We start from the raw sequence: 22,230 nt of genomic DNA, 5'->3' as shown, positions 1-22,230 counted from the left end.
TGAAATATGTTATATATAGAGTAAGATGGTGTAGAGGCTTAAGTGAAGCAATGATTGATTATTTTTACTTGTAGAATATGCATTCTTGAGCTGATAGAAACTTGTTATTAATCTCTATGATTGGATTTACGTATATTTATATACTAGCAAAGTTAGAATTGTGCTATGGTGTGTATCTGAAAGGAAATACAAGAGAAAGGAAAGAAAAACAAAATCCAAGTAAGTTTATTGATGAAGTAAATGTTACCAAGAGAAATGCAAAAACCTTGGAGCAATCACCCAAATGTGAAGGAGGAGGCACAAGAACTTTTGAAAGGGGAAAAGCAAAGAAAAACCCCTTGTGATATTATGAATGAGGCAATGCCTAGAGAGAGAGAGAGAGAGAGAGAGAGAGAGAGAGAGAGAGAGAGAGAGAGAGAGAGAGAGAGAGAGAGGCTCTTTACGATAATTTCATTAAGAAGAAATGAGAGAGGAGACATCTCTTAAATAGAGATGAGGAGAGGAGTTACAAAGTAACTCCCAAATCTATGAATGCCACCATTCATAAAATGTGTGTGCCATGTGTCCACATCCTCTTATGGAGGAAATCTAATATTCCTTAATAAAGGAAAATAAAAGAAATGACTTGTCCTCACACATGTACTAGAGGACAAATTACATGTAGGAATTCCAAAGGAATATCCTAAACTAAATACAAATAAACCTAAGCCAAGTAAAGATTAAATATTCTAACACCCCCCCTAAGCTTTACTTGGGGAGTTTACATCAAACCCTTCAATGGGTTGCAAGCCAAGATTTTTACAATGAAATTGGAACTTTTCTTTGCAAAGTGGCTTGGTCAAAATATCTGCAACTTGGTCTTCCCCCTTGCAATAGAGGAGTGAAACTTGCTTGTCTTCAATTTGTTCTCTAATAAAGTGGTGTTGGAGAGCAATGTGTTTTGTCCTGGCATGGAAAACTGGATTTTTAGCTAAGGCAATGGCACTTTGGTTGTCACAATACAATGGAGTTGGTTCATGTTGAGGTAGACCCAAATCTTCAAGTAGTCTTCTAAGCCACAAGGCTTCTTTGGAAGCATTAGTGCATCCTTTGTACTCAACTTCAATGGATCCAAGAGAGGTAGATTGTTGCTTTTTACTATTCCAAGAAATTGCTCCTGAACCAACAAAAAAACAATAACCACAAGTAGATTTCCCATCATTGGGATCGTCACCTAGATCAAAATTAGTAAAACCATTTAAAGTAAAATCAGAATTTGCATCATAAAACAAACCTACATTAATAGTTCCTTTAATATATCTTAAAATTCTTTTAGCAACTTTAAAGTGTGTGTGTTGAGGTTTAGACATGAATCTTGAAACCAAACCAACACTATAAGCAATATCCAACCTAGTAAGAGTTAAATAATTCAAACTTTCAACTAATTGTCTATACAAAGTAGGACCAACAAGAGGAGTTTGCATATCAAGCATTAACTTAGTGCCTAATTCAATAGGAATTGAAACATGTTGAGCATCATTCATGTTAAACTTATCTATGAGATCTTGAGCATATTTACTTTGAGATAAGAAAATTCCTTTAGAGGTTTGCCAAATTTGCATTCCTAAGAAATAATGTAAAAAACCTAAATTAGTCATTTGAAATTTTTGATTAAGTTGAAACTTAATATCAGAAATCGAAGTGTTGGAACTTGAAGTAAGAATCAAATCATCTACATACAAGACAATAATCACAATATCATCTTCACTATGTTTAATATACAAGTTAGGATCATTTTTACTTCTAATAAAGCCTTGAGAAAGAAAGAATGCATTAATCTTTGAATACCACTCCCTAGGAGATTGCTTTAATCCATAAATTGATTTCTTTAATTTACAAACTAAGTGTGCATTACCTTCTTTAATAAAACTAGGAGGTTGAGACATATAACTTTCCTCATGTAAATCACCATTAAGAAAATCACTTTTAACATCCATTTGGTGAATAGGCCAATTCATTCTAGAAGCTAAAGAAAGCAAAAGTGTAATTGTAGGCATTTTAGCAACAAGAGCAAAAGTCTTAGTATAATCTAAGCCTTCAATTTGAGAAAAACCTCTAGCAACTAATCTATCTTTAAATTTACTAACTTGATTATTAGCATTCAATTTAGTTTTATAAAGCCACTTGCAAGAAACAATATTTTTACCATGAGGCAAGGGAACTAAATCCCAAGTTTGGTTAGAAATTAAAGTATCATATTCCTCCTTCATTGCTTTTTGCCAATGTGGTTGATTTTTAGCTTGATCAAATATTTTAGGATCATTAGAATTCATAATAGTAGTCATTGAAGCATAATTACAATAATTAATTCTTCTAGCCTGAAGTCTATCCATTCTAGCTAAGTATTCATCAATATCTTGAATTAAAGATTCAAACCATTTAGGTCTTCTTTTAGAAGTAATGGATTCATCACTAGAAGAAGAGTCATGAGGAGTAGAGTTATTATTATCATCATCACTATCACTAGAAGGAATAGAAAGAGATGCATTAGGAGTAGGGTTAAGAGAAGGAGGTTGGTCCTCCACAAGCACAACTTTGCTTTAAGAAAGTTCATCATCCTCCACTTTAGAACAATCATGAATGTCTTTTTCTGCAATACAAACATCTCTTGCAACTTTTACCTTGTTAGTAATAGGATTGTAAACTCTATAACCTTTAGTATTTTCATCATAACCAACAAAAATAAAAGGAGAAGATTTAGCATCTAATTTTTTTCTTTTCTTCTTAGGTTTGTGAACATAAGCTATGGAACCAAAAATTCTAAAATTCTACAAATTGGGATTTCTACCAGACCAAGCTTCTTCAGGATTTTTATCCTTTAAGGCTTTGGTAGGTGTTCTATTAATTAAATAAGTTGCACAAGCCATAGCTTCAACCCAAAACTTGTAATCCATATTTTTTGCATGCAATAAACATCTGGCCATTTCCACAATAGTCCTATGCTTCCGTTCCGCCACACCATTTTGTTGTGGTGTATAAGGAATGGTAAGCTCATGTTTAATTCCAAAAGATTTAAAATAAGCATTAAATGCATTATTGACATATTATCTTCCATTGTCAGTATGAAGAATCTTAATTTTAGAACCAAATTGTCTTTCTACAAACATATGAAATTCAGTAAACACATCAAGCACTTGATCCTTACTATGAAGGAAATATATCCATGTTCTCTTTGAAAAATCATCAACAAAGGTAAGAGCATACCTTGAACCTTGGATGGAGGAATTCTCCATGGGACCCAAGAGATCACTATGAACTAGATGAAATTTAGTATATGCCCTCCAAGATTGACCATGAGGAAAGGGTTCCCTATGCATCTTACCACTCATGCAACTGTAAAGCGGAAAATCGCAATCGAACCCTAGTTGCTCTCCCCTCTTCCAACTCCAAGGAGAGAGAAGGGAGGTCGCTAGGGTTGATGGTTTTCACTTGGGAGACTTTACATTCAAAAGAGGGGTTGAAACCCACAAGATCCAATCCCACACAATGCAAGATTGGATGCTAAATGAGTTTCAAGGGTTAAGACAGCAAGGCTACCCTCTTTTGTAAAGAATGTGGATAGAATAATTAAGCTAGGAATACATAGAAAGTGAGAAAGATTCGCTTATAAACTGAGATAGGGATATAGGATGAAGCTGCGGACCTGGAATTAGCAGTAAAATGTCGATACGGCGCTGTCCTGCAAATTTGAACAAAAGTTGACGGGACGATGGCGCCCGGAGTGCACACGGTCCTCCGAAAAATCCGCGAAACGAAGGGGGATCTGTTCGTCTCTGCACAAGGATTCCAGATCTTCAATTTCAGCCGCGTACTTGCAACCTACGCACAAAAAAGCGAAGACGATTGGGGGGTTAGGGATTAGGGGTTTGCCTTTAGGTCAAACCCCGGTTTTGGAATTAACCAAGAAATGAGAAATGCTGTAAATGTAAATGTCTGTAATGTAAAACAAGTACTAATACCTTGTTGTAAGGATGTTTGTATCCTTATGTGCGAAGGTATAGATGTTGTTGTTTGTTGTATGTAGTATGTTGTATGTAGCATGTAGTAAGTGATCTCCTCTTCAATGGTTGAATCCTTGTCTTGAATGCAACACTTAGCCTTGAATGGAGACTTAGAGGGAATGCTTGAATGCTTGAATGCTTGAATGCTTGAATGCTTGAATATCGTTTTTTCATATGTTCATCCTCTTACCCAAAATGAGAGAGAAAATGTAGTTTATATACTTGTCAATTAGGGCTGATAGACTGATTTTCCCGACCTTAGGCCGACCAGGAAGCAATAATTTCCAATTTGCAAACAAAAAGACCCGAAGTCCCATAGGAGACCGGGCCCAAAATAGGGCCAGGGACTAGGGCGCTGGGCGCTCTGGTCCCACCTCCCGGGACAGCAGGGTGCAAAGGAGGTTCAGGCCAGGGTGCTTGAAAAATGCAGTTTTTAGTGTCATAAACAGGTTTCGGGGTCTCCATTCAGGTTGTGTGTCGCGTCGCCATCGTGAAGACCGAAATGCAGTCGAAATTGCAAGTGTCGCAATTTTAGGATGCTACATTTAGCCCCCACTTTAGCGGGAGTATGTATGCTCATACTTCCGGTAAAGTACAAGGAAACAACATTGAAAGACTTTCACCACGTCAAGGAGGCAAGATACACCAAGCCCCCAGTGGACTAAGGATCTTACAACTTCGATTGACAAAGTAAAAGGGAAGATCACGAGGGAGAACCATGACTGTCAGTAGTAAGGTTCCCTCACTATGAGTCATGCAAAAGAAATACCAAAAATTTTCAAGGCAAAGCTACGTTCGCCAAGAAATTTTCAAGTATCTTGAAGGGATAGACAGGGTGTATGCCCCCCTACGTTAAAGCGATCACACACGCCTCAACAGGGGTGATTGTTTTAACGTAGTGATACACATAAGAGATGAGAAAGGAAAGGAGCACGTTATCACAAAGATTTAGCCCCCAAGTGTGAGATAAACCCAAGGATAATAGACACAAAACACAAAGCACGAGGTGACTTCGCTTTCCTCGGGGTCAGTATGCTGTATGATAATTCATGTATATATATCATATGTATGTATGCATAATTGTTCTTCATTCCCCAATCAAGGAAGGTCACCTAGAAGAAGGGAACACATGTGTCTTTTGAGTCAACATGAGAGAGACCAAAAGAGATCTCAATGCTTTGCATCGTCCTCAAGTAGACAACACTAAGGACAACAAATAGAAGAATGAGAATAACATATAGAAGAAGTAACAAAAGAGAGGAGGAGAGAACCTGCTATGCTAATGAAACTAGTCTAGCACGTCATCTACCCCCCGATCTTGCTGATCAATGTTTCAGGAAGGCAGGGAACACGCTAGAGGAGGAACATCCAACACAACAGATGGAGCTATCACAAGATCCAAACAAGGGCTATGTTCATGTCCCGAGCCACGTTGTTCTTGTCTAGGAGCTAGGATAAGTGCTTTAGAAAATTCGTTAGATAAATGGTTATCAATATCAACAAGTTCATATTCACTATCAGAAGCAAGAGGAGTAACATGTTCATCATAAATAACATTTTCATCTATATCGTCATCAAGATTTATAAAAATAGGATCTTTAACTCGCGCAGGATCAAGACCATCATGCATCTTATGTTTAGGAGATTTTGGCTCAATTTCTGGTTGAGGAGAAAATGGAATAATGCTTGTTGAAGGTGTTTTTGGAGATTGTAAAGTTTGAGAAGCAGCTGCTTGAGCTCTAAGACGACGCTTTCGTCGGCGTTCACGTGCAGAACAATTTCGTCTAGTCTTAGTAGGAAGTGGAGAAGATTGAGGAGGAGGAATGTTCTCATCCTTATCACTTGGGTGTTTAGGTTGTGGTCTCTTAGGCTGGATAATAGGAGAAGAAGAAGGTCTCTTCTCTCTATAAAAGGAAGGAGGAGGAACTGCTCCATATAAAGGAGGAATTTTTGGTTTAGGAAGGAGACCAAGTCCATCATGACGAGGAGGTATAGGTCTACTTTTAGGAAGTTTATTAGGCATAGACATAGTCACATCCATAGGAATGGGTTGGGAATCTTCTTGAGGAAAGACATTAGTTTTATCTTTCAAAGGGAGAACTTCCTTCTCAAGAACGATAGGAATGTCAAGGTTAGGTGTTCTAGGTTCACTTAAAGATAGGATCATATCTGTTTTCCACTTTTGATAAGATTTGAACAGATGATCACTTCGCGGAGGAAGAGATTGGAACTGTTTAGGCCAAAATAATCAATAGGAACACTAGAGGTTCTTTCAACTGGTTTAAAGAGACTATGATTGACAGTAACAACTTCACCATTATGGGGAAATTTCAAACACTTGTGCATAGGAGAAGCAATAGCTTTCATGGAAGATAGCCAAGGATAGCCAAGCTTCACACGAAATTGTTCGGATGAAGGGATAATAGCAAAGTTCACATCAAGGGATTTGTTATGGACTTCAATAGGCAATGTAATAGAACCAATTGCAGGAGAAGAAAATGCATCAAATAATTTCACAACCACATCTGTTTTGTCATAGATCACTTGATTCAATTGCAAAGTAAAAAGAAATTCCTCAGTAATAATATTAACCATGCACGAAGGATCAATAAGCACTCCACGGCAAGGTGTATTCTTAACTTTTGCAACTATGTATAAAGGACCATCAAGTGCCCTAATAGTTTCACTAGAATCAAATGTGATGGAAGGTTCTTTAGGGTTTTCTTTCTACTCTACACATTCGGAGTCATAGACACAAGACCATCAGATGAGAGAGAGGAATCATTAGCCTCAATCGCATTAGAGGTATGAGAAGGTAATGGATCAGTAAAAATCTGAAGATTTTGGTTAGGAGGAGCTACAGATGTATTGCCTTTATCATTCACTCCAGAAACAGAAATAGTATTATTATCAATCAAATCTTGAATTTTACCCTTTAAAGAAAAACATTTTTCAGTATCATGCCCAGGCTGACGATGAAATTGACAAAAAGATTTGTTATCAAAATAAGGTGAAGTAATCTTTGCAGGATCAATTTGCCTTATAGGAGGAAGAGTAAGCACATTTTGTTCCAATAACTTATTCATAATACTATGCAATGATTCATTCAAAGGAGTATACTTTCTTTCTTTCTTGAAAAACTTAGAAATAGGAGGCACACCTGATGCTGCATTCACATTGTTGTTGATGATGTTTTCATTGAATTTGATGGAATCTCTATTCGGTTTAAACTTCCCAAATGGTTGTTGACTGCTATCACCCTTATCACTCGGAGCCATAGGATGTGATTGTTCCATTTGACTCACAGTCAGTTGATAATTGTGAAGAGTTGCACACAACTGTTGGAAAGAAGTAAACTCAGAAAACAGAAGTTTGTCTCGAATATCTTTTTGTAAATTAGAAATAAAGATTCTTTGAATATCATTGTCAGGCACTGGAAAAGAAATTTGAGCATACAAATTCTTATATCTACCAATGAAATCAGTCACTTTTTCTTTAACACCTTGTTTACAATGCATTAAATCAATCAAAGTAACTTTAGGACTTATATTGTTTTGAAATTGTTGAATGAAAGCATTTGCAAGTTGTTCGAAAGAAGTAATAGAATAAGAAGGCAACGAGCAATACCATTGTAGGGATTTGTCTCTTAATGTTCTAGTAAATAGTTTTGCAAGCAACCTTTGGTCATAAGCAAAATCGGTACATATTGTTTGAAAAGTCTTAACATGTGTTAGAGGATCACCTTTACCATTATAAAGTTCCAAATGCGGGATTTCAACATGTTTAGGAGGGATAGCTTGAACAATGTCAAGAGAAAGTGGGCTCGCAACATCAAATGTGGGCACACTAAACTTAGATTGATTCATAGAGGCAATTTGTTGTTGTAAAGAAGAGACGGTTTGTGCAAGATTATTAATGGTCGCTTCAGTCAAAGAGTTCATATGAGATGTGTTAGATTGAGATGGAGGTGTTATGTTATTGAAAGAAGGTAAAGAGTAAGGTGGTGGGACTCTATGATAGTTAGTCATAGGAGAGGATTGGAAAGGAGGAACACTACAAGGAGGAATGGAATGGTTGAATGAATTGCCCCCCTGCGTCATGTTCATTTGTGGAGATGTAATAGGAACACTCATTGAAGGAATGAATGAAGAAGTTGGATTAAATGAAGGAAGAGGGTTAATTGAAAAAGAAGGAGGATTGCCCCCATGACTGGTAATCATAGGCAGAATGTCTTGTATAGAAGTGGTCATTATGTTTGATGTAAAGGTAGGTATGCTAGCATTAGAAGTTGTCAAGGGAATAGAATGATTAACTTGAGTGGGAGGTTGTGTATAACCTAAAGTTTTGGCACAACTCTTTATAGGCATCACATTCGAATCCACAATGTGTGCAATACCACGCAAAATATCAATTCCATTCTTATCACTTTGAATCATACGTTTTAGACCCTCAATTAAAGGAAGATCTTGACTATCGGGGTATTCTTGAGACATCCATTGTCGAAAATCGTCAAATTGATTATCCAATTTCGAAAGTTGTTCTACAGAAACCTCATGGAGAGCTTCTTCATCATTAGGAGGATTAGAGGAATTACCCATGTCCTCGTTAAAAAGGCTATTCAAATTAGGTTCCATCTCCTCGGTAATTAAACCTCGGAAAGACTTAATTCTAAGGCTTCGTCTAACGGGAATAGTGTAAGTAGGGCTTATTGTTGTAAAACTCATGCACTAGAGAGAAGATTTTGATTTTTAGAGGTAGCAATTTTCAGTAAAATCAGCCAATCTTCTAGATTTAAGCTGTTAAATGCAATCACTACAGTCTCCCGAAATTTCGGAAAAAATGTCCGGGACCGTGGCGCTCGGAGTGCACACGGTCCTTGCAACTTTTTTCGAAATTTGCAGGGATGAAAGTTATGATGATTTTAAAGCTAATCTGAAAAAATTGAGTGATTTTACGATCTGTAGATAGGCCAAATTAAAGTTGCAATCTCGAAATTGAACCCTACCAAGATTGTCGAAAAATGCAAAATTTGAATTTTGAAAAAGAGAGGGAAACTGAAATTTTGAATTTTATGATTTTAGAGGGAATGTCAAAAGCAATGCAAGTTTTGGATTTTAAAAATTGACTCAATTTCACGCAAAATTCAATTTTGAAAGCGGAAATCAAAGTTGTTGTAATTAAGCATTTAATTTCAAAAGTCACAAATTGCAAGAATTTGAATAAAGCACTGAAATTTCGAATGAATGCAAACACACTTTTCAGATTTAGGACAGTAAGAACACAATTTTGACACAAAATTTCAATTTCAATGATTTTTGAATGATTAGAAGCCTTAAACCAAGCAATCACAAGATCAACTTTGACTGTAATTTTGAAAGTGTTATAATTGATAAAATCAGCCAAAATTCTGGATTTTAGCAGGAAAATACAGTAAGATCTTGCTCCCGAAATTTCAGAAAAAATGTCGGGGACGATGGCGCTCGGAGTGCACACGGTCCTCGCAACTTTTTTCCAAATTTTCAGGGATGAAAGATATTGTGATTTTATTGCAGAATCCAAAGTTACAGCTGATTTGGAGATGTTTTGATCAGTGAAATTGTCGGACAAAGGTTGAATCAAGAGGGTTTCAAAAATTAGGGTTTTGACACTTAACCACTTAATTTTCAAAATTAAAGCATAGATATGAATTGATAATTTGCAATAGAAGGGTAGATCTGAAACAAGCATTAATAATTAAACATTTCGCAAGCTCAATTTTCAAAAGAAAATTTAGGGTTTTTATGCAATCAACCTCTAAAATTTGCAAAAGATCAAACATGGAAATGTAATCAAAGAAGCCAATTTTCAGATCTAATCATGAATAATCAGAAAGGATGTTCACGTCGGGTTCACCAAAATGTAAAGCGGAAAATCGCAATCGAACCCTAGTTGCTCTCCCCTCTTCCAACTCCAAGGAGAGAGAAGGGAGGTCGCTAGGGTTGATGGTTTTCACTTGGGAGACTTTACATTCAAAAGAGGGGTTGAAACCCACAAGATCCAATCCCACACAATGCAAGATTGGATGCTAAATGAGTTTCAAGGGTTAAGACAGCAAGGCTACCCTCTTTTGTAAAGAATGTGGATAGAATAATTAAGCTAGGAATACATAGAAAGTGAGAAAGATTCGCTTATAAACTGAGATAGGGATATAGGATGAAGCTGCGGACCTGGAATTAGCAGTAAAATGTCGATACGACGCTGTCCTGCAAATTTGAGCAAAAGTTGACGGGATGATGGCGCCCGGAGTGCACACGGTCCTCCGAAAAATCCGCGAAACGAAGGGGGATCTGTTCGTCTCTGCACAAGGATTCCAGATCTTCAATTTCAGCCGTGTACCTGCAACCTATGCACAGAAAAGCGAAGACGATTGGGGGGTTAGGGATTAGGGGTTTGCCTTTAGGTCAAACCCCGGTTTTGGAATTAACCAAGAAATGAGAAATGCTGTAAATGTAAATGTCTGTAATGTAAAACAAGTACTAATACCTTGTTGTAAGGATGTTTGTATCCTTATGTGTGAAGGTATAGATGTTGTTGTTTGTTGTATGTAGTATGTTGTATGTAGCATGTAGTAAGTGATCTCCTCTTCAATGGTTGAATCCTTGTCTTGAATGCAACACTTAGCCTTGAATGGAGACTTAGAGGGAATGCTTGAATGCTTGAATGCCTGAATGCTTGAATATCATTTTTTCATATGTTCATCCTCTTACCCAAAATGGGAGAGAAAATGTAGTTTATATACTTGTCAATTAGGGCTGATAGACTGATTTTCCCGACCTTAGGCCGACCAGGAAGCAATAATTTCCAATTTGCAAACAAAAAGACCCAAAGTCCCATAGGAGACCGGGCCCAAAATAGGGCCAGGGACCAGGGCGCTGGGCGCCTTGGTCCTGAAGGACCAGGGCGCTGGGCGCTCTGGTCCCACCTCCCGGGACAGCAGGGTGCAAAGGAGGTTCAGGCCAGGGTGCTTGAAAAATGCAGTTTTTAGTGTCATAAACAGGTTTCGGGGTCTCCATTCAGGTTGCGTGTCGCGTCGCCATTGTGAAGACCGAAATGTAGTCGAAATTGCAAATGTCACAATTTTAGGACGCTACAGCAACCATTGCAAACAATTTGAGAAGGAACAATAGTAGGCATTCCATCAACCATATTTGCTTTTTGCATCAATGAAATATAATCAGAATTGAGATGGCCAAGTCTTTCATGCCATATAGTAAAATCAACAGTAGTAAGCAAGGAATACTTTGTAGGAGAAAATTCATAGAACTTGAATAAGTTATCACTATCCATTTTAGTAGTAGCAATAACATGATTAGTTTTTGGATCAATGATATAACACATGCCCCTATAAAAGCTAATCTTATAATCTTGACAAAGTTTAGGAACTGAAATCAAATTTGATTTTCATTCAGGAACATAAAGAACATCATGTAATTTCCCATTAGGAACATTCACATCACCAATAGCTTCAACTTTGCAACTATGATTATTAGCTAATTGAACATAAATATTGGAAGTATCAGGATGCAAAGATTCAAAACATTCTTTATGAGAAGTAACATGCTGAGATGCACCAGAATCAATAATCCACTCAAGTGGTTGAGAAACATTATAAGTACATGTAAATGCATGATGAGATGAATTACCATTATTATTACCTTTCTTATAATGAGGTTTATGTTGTTGATTATTTTGGTTATTTTGGTTCATGGGCTTTTTACCATTTTGCTTCTTAAAACAATTATTAGTAATATGTCCACCTTTCCCACAATATGTGCAATGGGGTCTTGTTTGAGAATTATTCCTTTGATTATGGTATGTATTATTATGATTATTATTATGAGAATTGTTATGATAGGATTTAGAATGAGATTGATAATTGGAAGATTTGTGATTATTATTATGATTATGATTATTATTATTGGATCTAAAATTATTATTATGATTTTGATTTTTAGACATAAAAGCATGTTCACTACTTTTAAGAGTACCAAATTGAATTAATTTAGCTTCCTCTTGACGTAATAAATTATGAAAAATATCATAAGTTAATTGAGTAGTTAAACTAGGAATATCAAGTTGAACATGAATATTCGTAATAAATTGTTGAAATTGACGAGGAAGACATTTTTTAAGAATAAGATGAATTAAATGTAAATCAACTAGTGTAACTCCTAAACCAGTTAATTGACTATTAATAGAATCAAACTTTAATAAGAATTCATCCATGGTTTTAAAATCCGTATACCTGAGATCTTCGAGTTGATCTTGAAGCTGAATTTTTCGAGATTCATTTGAGCTATCTTAAGTGTTTTTAAAATTTCCCAAGCTTCATACGCTTTTGTACAATTTCCAATTAAAACATACAAATCAAGAACCATTGAAATACCAATTAAACCAAGTGCTTCCTCATTTTGAGCCTTCCATCTATCTTGGTCAGCTTGAGGAGTAGTTGTAGCGGGCTCAAAGATTTTATCAGTTGCAACATCCAAAAGGTGCTTGAAATGAAAAATGAAAGAAATATGTGTTCTCCATGAATGATAATTGGAACTATTTAATTTAACTTCCGGAATTAATGTAGACATAATAGCAAAATAATGGTTAGTAAAAAAAATTACCCCTTTGATTAGAAAAACAAAAAAATTAACCTCCTTGATTTAAAAATAAACCAAATTTGAGTAATAACTATAACAAAATTTATATAAAAAAAATGTTATATTCAAATCTTAAATAACAAATATAAATTTTTAAAACAAACTTTGTATTTTAAAAGAACTTTAAATCTTTATTAATAATAAAATAAAATAATTTATATTAACAAAACTTTATATATTTTAAAAAACTTTATTAAAGAATTTTATAAACGTTATTATTTTATTTAAATATTCAATGAAACTAAACTTTCATTTGAAATAAAGTAAACCGAACTTTTACTTTTACTTATTTAAAACAAACTAAGATTTTATATGGAATGAAGTAAACTTTTTAAAATTTATGATGAAGTAATTTTTTTTAAACTTAAGTTTAATTTTGAAAAAGAACTTGTTTTATATGTGACCAGGACAAAGCTTTTTGTAAGGAACAAAGTTTATTCAAAAACACGTAAGAAATGCAGGGCAAAAGAAATGATTGAAAACTGAAGAAAACCGTTACTAAGAACACATTTTTTTTGTTCACACAGAAATGCAGAAGATGAAAAGCAGAAATAGAGATATCCGTAGAGAATCTAGAGGGAAAAATGCAGAGACGTTCAAATATCCATAACACAGAAAATGATAGAATACAAAATTCGATACATTGAATACACAAAAAACAAAATACGATGGAAAGATTTGTTTGAACTGAGTACAGGAAGAGGTAAAAGAATAACTAACCCAATAAGATTGAAACAATATTGAAAAACAAAAGGATTAGAGCAGAGAGAAACTATTTTTTTTTTTGAATCTACAAACAGAAACTGTTAGAAAATACATCTAATAATCTGTAGGAAATGTTAGAGAAAAAAAACTAAAATATATCTCTGAATCAAACAGAAACTGTTAGAAAATACATCTAATAATCTGTAGGAAATGTTAGAGAAAAAAAAAACTAAAATATATCTCTGAATCAAACAAAATAGTTAGAAAAGAAAAATAAACTAGTAATAATCTGCAAGTGAAATAAAATGTTAGAATCTCCAAATAAATAGAGAAGCAACTGAATAATGCAAAATGTTTTGGCGGCAAGCCCTCCAAACTGATAAATATAAATTATAGAATACAGGAAAAGAGGTTAGAAATGGAGTTTTGGTGGCAAGCCTTCCAAAACCACAACTTAAAACCAGAAAGAAGAAACTTTGGCGGCAAGTCTTCCAAAGCCACAACTTTAAACCAAAAAGTAGAAACTTTGGCGACAAACCTTCCAGATCTTATTTAAAAAAAAATAGAATCTAAGAAGATTGAACCTGCAGGCAAACTTGTTAACAAGTTTGAATTTTTTTTTAAAATCTGAAATAAAAAAAACTTGCACAGTAGAAAATATTAGAGAAGAACTTCTTCTTCTCTCAAGAATGCCTCCAAGAAGGTGAACTCCACAGAATGGTAACCTTCATCAATCTCAACTTGAAACAAGGATTAGAACTTGCTCTGATACCATGAAAGGAAATACAAGAGCAAGGAAAGAAAAACATAATCCAAGTAAGTTTATTGATGAAGTAAATGTTACCAAGAGAAATGCAAAAACCTTGGAGCAATCACCCAAATGTGAAGGAGGAGGCACACGAACTTTTGAAAGGGGAAAAGCAAAGAAAAACCCCTTGTGATATTATGAATGAGGCAATGCCTAAAGAGAGAGAGAGAGAGAGAGAGAGAGAGAGAGAGAGAGAGAGAGAGAGAGAGAGAGAGAGAGAGAGAGGCTCTTTACGATAATTTCATTAAGAAGAAATGAGAGAGGAGACATCTCTTAAATAGAGATGAGGAGAGGAGTTACAAAGTAACTCCCAAATCTATGAATGCCACCATTCATAAAATGTGTGTGCCATGTGTCCACATCCTCTTATGGAGGAAATCTAATATTCCTTAATAAAGGAAAATAAAAGCAATGACTTGTCCTCACACATGTACTAGAGGACAAATTACATGTAGGAATTCCAAAGGAATATCCTAAACTAAATACAAATAAACCTAAGCCAAGTAAAGATTAAATATTCTAACAATATCTTTAGTATGTAGGAATGATTGCTATGGTTAATCCTGGAGTTAGGTCAATCTGTGGATATGAATAACCTAGTTAGTCATCCTATTATTAACTTTATGAGAATGATATGGGAATAGAATAAATGGTTAGTGTTCCAAATTGAGAAATAAAGTGGGTGGACATACGACTCATACTTAAAGTACTGAGTGATGATTTATTTGGCTAAAGTAGTGTAGGTTTCCATTGTCTACATTGTCAGTTCACTGTGATCTAGGTTTACATACTAGACAAAGAACACCATACATGTAGGTTGTAGCCAATGTATGATAGCTCTAGATATGTAGGACACAATGCTATGCTCACAAGGCTATTATTATGAGGTCACCAAACCAATCTCTTCGTTGAAGGGTCAGGTCACTTTGATTAGAAGAGGCAGGGGGGACTGTAAAGTCTTAGTTGGGTGAAAAATTGCTTGAGTGATGCTCTTCCTCATATAGTTGGTGACCAGAATTTGAGGATGTATGTCAGCAAGGACATCTAGATCATTTGTTTCTCTTATGTTTCATTATGCTCATAGAAGCTATGTATGTACTCAAATATTCCTAAAGTAAATGAAAATTTGAAAAGGAAAATGTAAATGATTTCATATGTTTATGAATATGATATTATATATGAACTATGATGCAATGAAAAAGTTGAAATATGATTTATTTCAAATATGCATCTTGTTTATGACATGGAAAAATAATTTTTTTATTACTTGTATGTTGGCAATTTATTTCTTTCACTTGTGGATTAAACTTAGTAAATTGAATGGGTAGAACAATGGGCATGTTACACCCATAGTGTACCTATTTTTTAAGGGAGAATGAATAATTAAATTGACTAGTCAAATAAAAATACAAAAATAGATTCCATAATCATTGTCATCTAAGCACACAAGAGAAAACCATGCAAGAACACAGAGAAAAAAACTTGAGAAAATCCATTATATTTCAAAATCCAAAAAAATTGTCTTCCAAAGTTTGCAGCTACTATACATTCCCCAAACAAACTAGTCCTCACATGAGCCATGTATTTGCTAAAACCAAAAAGACCAAAAACATCCCTAAAAAGGAGAAATAAAACCAAAATTAGCCACTATCCAAGCTGATAGCTACCACCCCAAAAAGGAGCACACATGAACTCAACAAGAAAAGAAAGTAACTGATGGATAGTGGGATCCCATCAATTACTAAACAATTATATTTTCTCTAGCTTGAAAAGATTAGACAACTACATTATCTTTCTCATCTCTTGAAAAAAAATGAAGATCCTAGTTTAGAAGAAATGGACTATGTTCTCATATGTATGAGAGTGCAAATATTTCAATAGGTTTTTCATCAAAGGTTTCTCTTGAGATTATTTGATGCAAATTTGGAACATTACCAAAATTTCTCTCTAGTCTTCTTGTGGAGAGGATTCCAATGTTGATTCCATCATTCACTCTGACCAATAAAACTATGCAAAGTATCTAAAATAGAATGTGCATAGAAAAATCACTGATAGACTTGAAATATTTTCCTTCATTCTAATCACACTTCCCATCATTATTGTTATACTAAGTTAAACAATCACTTTTTACCAGTTTTTTTATCACATCCAAGGAATATTTTTTTATGACCATGCTCATATCCCCACAATTCACTATTCCCTTCAACCATATTACAATCAACTAAAAATTTAGTATCAACCTTACGAGTTTCACCAATCATTGTGGTGGTTGAATTTCATTGTAGCTTTGTCTTAAATTTTGATTGAACATCACTCTTCAAATTATTTGTTTGTTTCACTAGCTTTTTTCTTCAATTCCCTTCTAGGATAATTTTCACAGTTATGTTCAAGTTCAAATCTAGCTTTTGTTAGAAGAGACAAAGCAACCACTTCAAATGCTCCTTCCTCTTTCCACCATTTTAAGATAGCTTTCCTTCCTCTATGTTGAACCTCATAATTATTTTATCTACCTTGATTGATTACATTTTGATCATATTGCCATGGCCTACCCAACAACAAATGACATGCATCCATCAACACTACATCATAGAGTACTTCATCCTCATATGAACCAATTTTGAAAGCAACAAGACAAGAATTATACACAAGCACACTATGACTCTTCTTTAACCAAGAAAACTTATAGGGTTTTTCTTTTGGAATAAAAGAAAATTGTAAATTTTTAACCATTTCTATACTCATCAAATTATCAATAGATCCATCATTTGTGATCCCCTTACATACCTTGTCCTTACATTTGCATTTTAATTGGAAAACGGTTTTCTTTTTCCAATCAATTTTAGTCCAGTTTCCTTGTTCCAAGATATTAAGGTTCTTCTTAGTGTTAGGTTCTCTCCCGATTTAGCCTTAGCTTCTTCATAACAAGGTTTTTCTTATTCTTGGACTACCATCACCGTTTGGGTGTTTTGAGGGAAATCTATAGCCTTGTGGGCTTCATCACAAATAAAACACTTCAATGCTTTTCACTCTACTAGCGATGGTTGCCCATGTCCTCTACATCTAAAGCTTCCCCTTCCTCTAAATTCAACTTTCATATTCTTACCTTCTTATGACTCTTCACTCATGGTAGGTTCTAAGGAAACCTCTTTCCCTTTTCTTTGATAGATTTCACCTCTTTTACATAAATTATTTTATTTTTTTGATTTAGTTTCTAGCCTTCAAGGTATATTCATATGCCTCATCTACACTAGGAACTTTCACCAACACAAGCTCATCTTAGTGAAGTTGAAATCATACTGGGCTACTATTTGTCCTTCACTCTCTTGGATATTTGTTCGAATTTGAAGCCTAAACTATTCAATATAAGTCTACACTTAAGATCCATGTTTGTTTCAAATGTTAAAATTATTTAAATATTTTTTGTTGGTGATCTAAGGACAAAAAATGAGCTTTCAAATGTTCCAACATCTTAGGCCAAATCCAAATTTTATCTTTTCTAAATCTTCTTCTTGAACTCCACATATTTCCCACCATAGGGTTGCATGCAATTTCAACTTGGAAGCAACAATTTTAATCTTTTTGGATCATCTTCATCTATGTCTTCCATCTCAAAGTAATTCTCCAATTCTTGTATCCAATCTAGAAATGCATTTGGGTTCAGCTCACTTTTAAAATCAGAAATATCAACCTTTATCTTAGAACTCTATTTTGTCAATGCCTTAATAAGCATCGAGCCATATCATTTGATATCCTAGTAGCATTCACCAAGTTCTTTGGTTCTTGCTATGTAACTAGGGATATAATATTATAAGGTATTTAGGAAGATGGAGATGTTGACTTGTGGCACACATCTCTTAAGTTAGTCATATTGAGTCATGTGAATAATTTATATACTTAATTGTATCACGAGTTGAGTAGGCCTTCATTAGGATTTACCCTTCCATTGTATTATTAGGAAGAGGTATATATAAAGGAAGGCAATTATCATTGTAGAAGATATGTGTGAAGTATGTTATTATATTTGGGATCTCTTGGAGATATAACGTGGGGTGAATTATTCCTTAAGGAGAATTGTGTGGTGTTACCCTATCTTAAGGGTTTACTATTTTGGAATATATTGTATATTAGGACATAGTGGCCCCACATACATATCTTGTGTCATATGAGATATCTTTTGCAACATATTATTTTTATTATTATATCTTAAGTTCTCATCAAATAACCCTTCGATAGTATTGCAAATTATTTTGTGAGTCTCATCTTTCATATTCAATGATAGTTACAACACATTTGTTATCACATCAGATTTCTCTTTGGAGGTTATTTTTAATGTATCTTCATAGGTTTTTAGATTGGTTTCACCTCACTACATTTTGACATCCTTTGATTCTAAGATGCAGGCACTTTAACAATTTTTAGAGCCACACATAATGAGAATTCTTCTCTTGTCTCTTTTTTTGGAGAGGAAGTTATTTTGCACACAATTGGATTTATTTATTGTAAAGGGTAAAAATTTAGTTTATTGATTATAAATCATCTTCAACATTCATCTATGTGTATTTATCATTAGCACAAGATATGCTTCTTTGTGTGAGGATACATAGTCTCTCTATTTCTCTCATATGGGGGGGATACTAATTATATTTTCATGATGGATTTAGTCCTTGGGGGGTCATGTTGAGTCCTCCTTACATCACTTCATCACTTGTGTATGTTTGTTTAAATGTTTTGTCTCTTTTGGGGAGGTTTTCTTTTTTCCTACAATTTTTTCTTTTGTACTCTATTTGTGAAATCTTTTGTACATAGGTACCTCATTATGCCTTATTGTCATTTTCCATCTTTGTATGTCTATATTTATTGTGCCTCCCTAAGTTGCACTTAAGGTAATGGTGTGAGTGAGTTGTTCCTTGATTAGTTTCCTTCTCAGGTCTTATTCACACCTAATTAGTTAAGTTTACTTAGGGCACATTTAAGTCATTTGATTTTTATTTATGAATGATATTATTGTGTCACTTGTTATAATCCTATGCTTTATTATCTTTGACATTTCTTATATAAGCAATATTTCACTTGTAAGTTATGTATGGCATTATATCTTGCATGCATTGTATAATATAACATCCATTTATCATGCCTCTCTTGTGGAAGGTTGCTTTTGGTTTTGTAGGAAATCTTGGTTTATTGAGTCTATTGCATGACTCTTACAAGGTAGTGTAATTATTCAAGTAATAGTGGTGGGAAATTGGCCTAAAGATTTTTTGGTAACTTGTTTAGCCAATTTGTGTAAACTTTTTGTACACCAACACAATGAATGAAATATCATAATTTTTATAGAGATTCTTGTTGAGGAATGAAGGTTCAAATGGTGGATCTAAACTAGAAATAAATACGGAGGAAAACACTTGTGTTTGAAAAACAATTCACGTGTGACTAAAAATGACAATCACTTCTTCATGCAAAATCTCCATTTTTGATAGTTGAGATATCGCCACAATAAAAATGAAATCACTATAGTGAAAATATAAATGCCATGATAAATATGGTTTTTTTAACTACTAAAAGTTATTATTTTCTCATAGTGGAAAACAAAGAAGTTTAGAAAACATAACATAAGCATCAGAAAATAAGTGGCAAACATTGGAGACAACTAAAGTTTCCTAAAGGGTTGACAAGCAAAATTTTTAATTTCGAGGCACATGTTAGTTGCCACATTATTGTTTTTCATATGTCATGTTGGATGTTGTGAGCTTGTATCATTATTAGACAAGTCATGATGGGCCATTTGTGTTTGAGTGTATACAAGTATTAATACTCTAACTGTACTCAAAATAAAATCGTAAAAAAATGAGTATAATTGTTTATCTATATACAATTATTATTAATATTTTTACTTAATAGTCTTATTCTCTTATTTCAATTACCTCTAGTCTCTAATTTGAAATTGAATCTTAAAATTCAAATTTCAATTTTCCATGACTATATTAGATTAATTAAAATTTATATTTAAATGATTTTATAAATATACAACTTTTATCTTATCTTATTAATTAAACATATTTCTAAACATATTTCTAGTCACATTTTCAATTGAATTACATACTTAACTAGGTTAACTCCTATACCTAGTATTAATTTAAAGATCCTTTAATTTTCATTCCCTAATATTGAAATTTATAATTTGACTTTATGGTAGACCTTTTTTATTAACTTTTTTTCGGGTCATATTGATTCACGTCGCATGTGGCTTTAACTGTTTTTATTAACCTTTATAAAATAATTAATAAATAAAAATCAAATGTCGCTTTGGCCGAGTGGTTAAGGCGTGTGCCTGCTAAGTACATGGGGTTTCCCCGCGAGAGTTCGAATCTCTCAGGCGACGCAGCAATTAATGTCTTTTGTCTTTTTTCATATGAAATTTAACGGTAGGTATTGGGTAAACACCGTAACATGTGAATGTTCCTTATTTTTGCGATGCTTGAAATTAATACTGAATCATGAAGAAATCTTATTGAACTAATTAAAAACAATATATTATAATTGTTAGGCCAAAAGAAATCAATGATCCGTTGTAGTCTAGTTGGTTAGGATACTCGGCTCTCACCCGAGAGACCCGGGTTCAAGTCCCGGCAACGGAAATTTTACATTTTTAAAAACTGCTGCTTAAAAGAATTTAACGTCATTGCTGAGGTACGCGCAAAATAAAAGCAAAAACTTTCATTTGCATTATAGAGCATCTATCATGTTTCAAACCATTGAGAGAATCATAGTGTCAAAGTAAACTTAAGTGATTTTAGTTGCGAAAGATCTTTTATTTGTTGATGAAATTCAATGGTTTTGAACCAAGTCTTCACCTTATGAGATTCAAATATATTTTAAATTATTATTTTAATTTTTTTTAAAATATAATTTATTTAATATATTAAATATTTAAATTAATTTAATTTTAATAATTCATATATAAATTATAAGAAAAGATTCGTAATTAAATTTTGTGTGGAGAATTTCATAATACTGGAATGATGTGTATAGAACAATTATTTTTGGGATTCTTCTTTCCTTTGAATGATGATATATTAAATTGTAGTGTGTTTTAGATGAGTTGTCTAGTCCTTTCACTTATGGGAAAACTATATAGAAGAACATGGAATGAACCAAAAAGAATGAAAGTTAGTTATGTTTTGTGGCAAAATGTGTTTAGAATTGGAAGTATTCAATAGCCACAACATTGGGAAAATGGATAATGTTGTGTGTCTCACTACAAATGTGAGACATGTAACCTTTAGAGGAGAGATAATTCAGTTATGCTTGAAGGTGTTCAAATCCAATTATTTTGTTGTTTTGTGTGCAATGAGAATAGTGCTTCACAACACTTTCATGGCTACAATCCACAAACACTGGGTTAACACACACATTGCCTCTATGTTCATTAGCATCATGTTGGATTTAGGTGAATCACAAGTCTACATTCAAATGATAGCAAAGATGCTAATAAGGTCGAGGTCACAAGTTAGCTTGGAGAAAATTGTGGATTAAGCATTGTTGGGTCTAGGGTTTCTCTCAACTTAGGATATCTAGACTTCTTTCAACCCTTCTTCCTTGAGGCCAGGGATGTTGTTCATTATTTATGTGCTTAGTGAAGTTGAAGGGGGGTGTAAGAAAATGATAAATTGGTATTTGGACTTTCTAAAAGTGGTTGTTAAGGTGTTGGATTCCACAAGTATGGACTAATACTTTATTTTTCCCCAAAGAGTCAAACTTGAGTGATGAGGAGCATACATAAGTTAATTAATAGTTGCATAATTTCATTATGTTAAAATATATAGTTTCTACTAAGAACTGCAGTGAATATTATTAAATATAGATGCATTGCAAATTTGTTTAACTAGCCTTCCAATGGAGCTACCTTTTTGAACTATACATTTGTATTTCCAATTAATAGTATGGGGCACAATGCCCTTATGTATAATTTACTAATAAATAAAAAAAT

At 33.9% G+C, this 22,230-nt stretch overlaps 2 non-coding genes across 2 annotated transcripts; both read left to right on the top strand.

Moving 5' to 3' along the window:
• The first annotated feature begins 20,540 nt into the window (after positions 1–20,540).
• Positions 20,541–20,622, top strand: TRNAS-GCU (transfer RNA serine (anticodon GCU)). Its single transcript has one exon. It is a non-coding gene; the product is annotated as a tRNA-Ser (tRNA).
• A 183-nt stretch (positions 20,623–20,805) lies between these two features.
• Positions 20,806–20,878, top strand: TRNAE-CUC (transfer RNA glutamic acid (anticodon CUC)). The gene has a single exon. It is a non-coding gene; the product is annotated as a tRNA-Glu (tRNA).
• The last annotated feature ends 1,352 nt before the right edge of the window (positions 20,879–22,230 follow it).

Source organism: Cryptomeria japonica, chromosome 7, assembly GCF_030272615.1.
Source record: "Cryptomeria japonica chromosome 7, Sugi_1.0, whole genome shotgun sequence".
Lineage (NCBI taxonomy): Eukaryota > Viridiplantae > Streptophyta > Pinopsida > Cupressales > Cupressaceae > Cryptomeria > Cryptomeria japonica.
This window is presented reverse-complemented; position numbering and strand designations above follow the sequence as displayed.